Below are 6505 nucleotides of genomic sequence, written 5' to 3'. Positions count from 1 at the left end.
CGTCGGAGACGTATCACCAACCGCGAAGGCCTTCTATGATATGATTGCCGCGGCTAAGAGGCCTCTGTACGAGGGCGCCGCGATTTCTCAGCTCGATGCCATCTCCCAATGTCTAGCCAACAAGACCCGGTACAACACCACCCGTGAGGGCTTTGAAGCAAGTCTGAAAACAACTGGTAACATGTTGCCCAAAGATCATTGTCTGCCTCAAAGCCTGCACGCGACGAGGAGAATTATGAAGGACCTCAACATGGATTATCAAAGGATAGACTGTTGTCCGAAAGGCTGCGTTCTATTTTGGAGACAGTATGCGGAGGACAAGTACTGTCCCATCTGTAAGCAGTCTAGGTATGAAGAGGTAACGGGAAAGGATGGTCAGGTGAGGCAGTCAAGCACCGCAAAGTCGATTCTTCGATATCTCCCATTCATAAAAAGAATCCAGCGGCTTTACATGCACGAGGAGACAGCCAAACAGATGACGTGGCACAAGTATGGGAAGAGATTCGTGGACGAAAACAAGAAGTTGAAGATGGGACATCCATCCGATGGTACGGCATGGAAGAACTTCGATACAAAACACCGCCTTAAGGCAGCCGAGGCTCGGAATGTCAGAATTGCGATAGCAACAGATGGCTTCAATCCATATGGTATGTCCAATGCCAATTACAGTTGCTGGCCCGTGTTTGTTATTCCGCTCAATCTCCCTCCCGGAGTCCTAATGACGAGGAAGACCATGTTTCTGTCGCTGATCATTCCAGGCCCTCATTACCCGGGGAAGAATTTGAGTGTCTACATGCAGCCGATTGTGGAAGATTTGAACCACTCTTGGCACCACGGGACATTGACGTACGACCGAGCATCGAAGACAAACTTCTGCATGAGAGTTTGGTTGCAGTATACCATGCATGACATGCCCGGGTACGCCTAACATGTGGATGGTGTACAGCTGGTAAGTGGCCATGCCCCGGTGTGCAGAGCATCGGCTTGAGTTCCTTTGGCTACGAAGGGTCGCAAGTATGTTGCGTTTGACACGAATCGACAGTTCCTCAAAAGGAGGCATCCGTTTAGAGAAGACAAAAGAACTTCAAGAAGGGCAAAGTTGTGCATGAAAAAAGACGTGCCGAAGTTTGATGGTACACTTGATGAAGCCGAGCTACGTGCTCTCGTGCCGGCAGCGACGCCAACGGGCCATCAATTTGAGGGATATGGTGTAACGCACAACTGGACTCACGAGGCGGCTTTAACGAAGCTCGAGTATTACAAGGACCTCGAACTTCCCCATAACATCGATGTGATGCACACTATAAAGAATGTCGCGGAGTCCGTCTTTCACACATGCCTGAACATTCCCGGGAAGTCAAAGGATAATGTCAAGGCTAGAGTCGATATTGAGATCCTCTGTGATAGGGAAAAATTACACATGAAGCGTCCTATTGGCCGTCAAAAGAATTGGTTCAAGCCGCATGCCAACTTAACGCCTTGATTCCATCCAAAAGAAGGAGGCATTCGGGTGGCTCAAATACGTCGTGATGTTCCCGGATGGTTATTGCTCGAATATGAGTAAGAGAGTTAATCTTTCGACGGGAAAAGTCACCGGGCTCAAGAGTCACGACTATCATATATGGATTCAGCGGCTCATGCCGGTGATGCTTCGAGGGTATATCCCCGAGAAAGTCGCGAGTGCTTGCGCAGCTTGAGCCATTTCTTCCGCACGCTCTGTGCTAAGCGGATATGTCCCGAGGTTATTGCAAAGCTACAACATACAGGTGCCGGAGTTGCTATGCAATTTGGATATGATTTTTCCGCCAGGCTTCTTTACTCCGATGGCACATCTCATTGTGCACCTCGCCAACGAGGCACTCTTGGGTGGTCCGGTGCGGTTTCGTTGGCGATTACGTATTGAGAGAGAGTTTAAGTATATTCGAAAGATAACTGGAAACAAGGCCAAGATTGAAGCATGCATAGCTGAGGCAATATGCCTTCGGGAGATGGCAGATGCCGCGGCAACGTACTATCCCGATGATGTTCCCACTCAGCATAACCCGGTCACTCGTTACAATGTCGACGTGCCCGAGAATGACCCCAAGCTAAAACTATTCCAATTCCCCGGTGGCAAGGCTGGTAAAGGAACAAAATATAAATTGGAGAACGAAGAGAAGGATTGTATAATGCTATATGTGCTTATGAACATGGAGGAAGTGATCCCATTCGTAAGGTAAAATGGTGAACAAATTACTTTGCAGCTAGTAACCTCGTCTCGGTCTAATGCTTATTTTCTCCTTTCAGCGAATTCACGGATGAAATGTGGCCGTATGATGAATTGCCCGAAACCTCGGAGATGGACACTCTATTGAAAGACGGTGCTCCCGGAATTAATAAAAACTTTGTGACATGGTTCATGGAAAAAGTAATTTCTAACCTTTCCTCTTACATTGCAACACGTGACTTGTCCCTCTTATTACACGTAACTAATGCACACAACAAATTTGAAATGTTCTTGTAGGGCCGTGAGAGAAACGTTGATATGATAGATGAGTTGAAATGTGTTTCCCAAGGTTGTAGCCGTGAGGTGACCAAGTATGAGAAGTATGATGTGAATGGGTTTCGCTTCCACACGAGAGACGCACCGAGAAGGGCCGGGCGAATCCCAAAACGATAAATACCGGGGTCTTCACCAAAGGAGCCAACAACTTTGATTACTACGGAAGGTTACAAAGTGTATACGAGTTGACATTCAATCGTACGAACGTGCAACTCAATATCGTCGTGTTCAAGTGTCATTGGTTCGACCCAATAGGTGGACAGAGAAGTGATAAGTCCATTGGGTTAGTTGAAGTTAAGCCTTCAACCACCTATAGCGGAGCCGATGTCTTTATTGTGGCTCACCAAGCCAAGCAAGTTTATTATTTGCCCTACCCATGCCGGAAAAGCGGAACTCAAGGGTTGGGAAGTCGTCTTCCGTATCGCCACATGGTAACCTACCGATTCCCTCTGAGGATGATTACAACAACATTGACCCCGTGACATACGAGGGGATTTTCTATCAAGAGGAACAGACTTCGGGGAATATATTTTAGAACCGTTTGTTCAAGAAGACCTCGGGAACGATGCGTAAACTCGTGGTGAGTCGGTGGTGGATCTAAAGGACATATCTATGCTCGAGAAGTTACTTGAGGCGAATGACAATTATGATGAGCCTCCACCCGTCGACCCTTCAACTTTGTACTCACAAGATAGTGATAGTGATAGTGGGCCAGAGAAAGAGAAAGAGAAAGAGAAAGAGATGGAGTATGAGAGTGAGCGTGAGAGCGATGATGGCTGGTGAGGGTCTTTTATTCTTAGTATTTATTTGTCAACATGCTTCTTAATTGCATTGTGCCTTTTATTCTTAGTATCTTCATTTTATTATGTCAACATGCTTCTTAATTGCATTGTGCCTTTTATTCTTAGTATCTTCATTTTATTATGTCAACATGCTTCTTAATTGCATTGTGCCTTTTATTCTTAGTATCTTCATATAATATGTCTTTGTGCTTAACTGTTTTATTCTTCTCAATGCAGGTGACTGGACAATATGAGCAGCGGCAAGGCAGACTCCGAGAGCTTGCTTAAGACGCTGGCGCAGGTGAAGAGGAATATTCCTAGACCCACTAGACGGAGTGATCGAGCCCCGGTGCAAAATCCGCGTTACGCCGATGGTACCGATGGAGGACGAGGACGAGGAGGACGAGGTGGAGGTCGAGGACGAGGACGAGGAGGACGAGGTGGAGGACGAGGTGGCGGCGGGGTACACATGGACTTTGACGAGCCACCCTCCGCTTCTGGCGACGTGGCTCCTGAGTTGTACCTAGAGGGTCCGTCTAGTGGGGAGGTGGAGATGGAGACGGAGTCTACACACGAGTCGGACTCTAGGGCTGAGTTGGAGGTGATGGAGGATGGGGGTGCGCCGAAGCCCTTGAAGCTTCGTGGAGAAGCTAGAGTCCCCGATGCGAGGAAGGAGCCGAAGACCCATGATGACAAGGCCCTTATCATTCCTTCGAGCGATGAGTAAGTGTACTACTTCAGAAATTTCGAACATGTATTTTCATCTTGGGCATAATAAACAATTTGGCATGTGTACTAATGTGTGATTTATTTGCAGCAACTGGACATGGGATGCCAAGCCCCCCCGCATGCCTAACAGCTTGCTTGGGGCTCGGATTAAGAAGTTCTGGCCCGGCAGATACACTCCCCTTAGCACGGTCCCCGGTGGCCCGACGAAGCTAGCCACTACTTGGGCGGACTATGAGGATGCCCCTGCCGTAGGCTTCGCGACAGCTGCTGAGGCTGTGACCACCAAGTTCTGGGTAAGGCATATATTTCTCGAGCACCGTTCATAGTTGATGACCCTAATGTGCTAACTCATGACTTTCACAACTGATTTATGCATGATTGAAGTGCTTCTATCGTGTGGACCCGGAGCATGACACGCAGGCGCGTCTCACTTTGCGTGGCGCTTGCGAGAGGTTGACACCGCAGCAGTGGTACAACCAAAAGTTCACCAGCGCTAGTGCCTTCTGGGCTAACAAGGGTAAGAGGGTCAAGAAGGAGTACTATGTTGGTAACGAGCCTACGGAGGAATGGGCAATGACCATTGAGGAGTACATGTCGGTGAGTAAAATGTCAATGAGATTCTACATTGCTGCTAAGTTTTCATTGAATTATCTTGAGCTGAGTATTGCGTTTTCAGGTTTGTCCGGAGTGGGCCGAGCAGCATAGGGAGGCATGGGAGGAGCTGATTAGGGCGAGGTGGCTCAGGCAGGACGAGGAGTTTGCAGCCGTGTCGAGGCGTAACATGGAGAACCGAGGCACCGGTGGCACACACTGCGCGGGAAACCGCGACTACACCCGCTTCAAGGGGAAAAAGGTATGTATATACATGGAACGACCTTCATTCATTTCCCGCCATGTCTCATTTGTGGTACGCTTAACTTTTCTTTTCGCGATGCAGGTGGCCGAGGCACCACCTGGGGTGGTGCTTCATGATGCCCAGATATATGACATGATGCGGACGAAGCAGAAGCCCAATCCCGCATTGCCTCAGCCACAGTACTACGGCAATGCCAAGGCCGCCAAGGAGGACTACTGCGACATGGTCAAGTCTCGTCACCCCGAGGTGGATGACCCCTTGACCATTCCGGTCGACGAGGAGTCGTTGGTCCTGTCGGGGCACGGGCGTCCGCATGGCCGTTTCCCTTGGATGAATAAGGCGGTCAAGCCTACCCACTCCACGAGCTACACGCGCCTCAAGCATACCCTCACCGCCGACAGCCCCCAGCCTCGTCCACGGCCTGCTCGTCCACCCGCCTACGATGTAAGTTTCCTCATTTTCATCCTCTTTCCGGTTTTCCTTCCTACATGGCTAAGTGTTTACGAGATTCATTGTTTCTGAAATTGTAGCCTGACTTCGAGGCGGCCTTCGAAGCCTGCAATGAAGCGTATCAGCAGGCCGCTGCCCAGTGGAATAGGCAGAATACGGCCTATATGACGTATATATCAGTAAGTCTGAATCTTCCTTCTCGCGCAAGTAGATGACAAGTCTCAGTTTGATGCTTTATTTCTGCAAAGCCTAACTTGTAACCTATCTTGCAGGAAATGATGATCTCTATGTCTACTGGTACACCGCCACCGGCTCGAGTTACCGTGGCGGGAGACATGCCTATCATGCCATCGAGGGCAGCTTTCGCTGCGACTTACTACGGATCCACACCGGAGGTAAGTTCATTGCCAAACCGGTAGTTACCACTTTCCTTTGCCTCGCAAGTTGCTAACATGTAGGGAACACGTAGGGAACGGGATGGTCCGGGAACCAGGCATCGCCGGGTGGGCGCGAGGTCACACCGGTTCATGAAGGTGGTCGGTCTCCTGGGCGTTCTGCTGGTGTCTCTCCGTCGACTACTCCTGGGACTACTCCCGGTGCCTCTCCGTCGACTTCTCCTGGGCGTGCTACCGGTCCTTCTCCAGGTGGTTCTTCTGCAGCTTCTACCGGAGCGAAACCCCGGGCTGCTCGTTTCGCCAACGATGTGGGCGGACACACCCCGCCCGGGTCCTTCCTCCGCTAGTCAGCTTAGAACTAGGGTTTGCTTGCTACTACTATGTATTTGGATGACATGGCACTCTCCGCTCTCCGCTTGTATGCTATTATGTCACCATGTATGGTATTATGTGGATTATATGATATTTATGTGAATTATGATGAATTTGGTTGATTTTGGATGAATTTGGATGAACTGGACCTGCTGAATTGAATTTGAATTGCAACAGGGAACAGAAAAAGGAACTGGAAAAAGAAAAAAAAATTGTGCAAGGCCTACGCCGACGGCATTGCCGTCGGCATAGACACTGACATGGACCATATGGTCAGGTCTATGCCGACGGCAATGCCGTCGGCGTAGGCCTTGCGTCTGGATGGCCGCCGCGTGGCCATTGCATGCACGGCTCTATGCCGAGGGGTAGCCCTCGGCGT

The 6505-nt window shown here is 49.7% G+C and overlaps 1 long non-coding RNA gene across 1 annotated transcript; it reads left to right on the top strand.

The window, feature by feature from the left end:
* Positions 1-5690: 5690 nt before the first annotated feature.
* LOC127349041 (uncharacterized) lies at positions 5691-6239 on the top strand. Its single transcript, XR_007880094.1, has 2 exons — positions 5691-5754; positions 5829-6239. It is a non-coding gene; the product is annotated as an uncharacterized lncRNA (long non-coding RNA).
* Positions 6240-6505: the final 266 nt, after the last annotated feature.

The sequence above is a fragment of the Lolium perenne genome, chromosome 4 (genome assembly GCF_019359855.2).
Source record: "Lolium perenne isolate Kyuss_39 chromosome 4, Kyuss_2.0, whole genome shotgun sequence".
NCBI lineage: Eukaryota > Viridiplantae > Streptophyta > Magnoliopsida > Poales > Poaceae > Lolium > Lolium perenne.
This window is presented reverse-complemented; position numbering and strand designations above follow the sequence as displayed.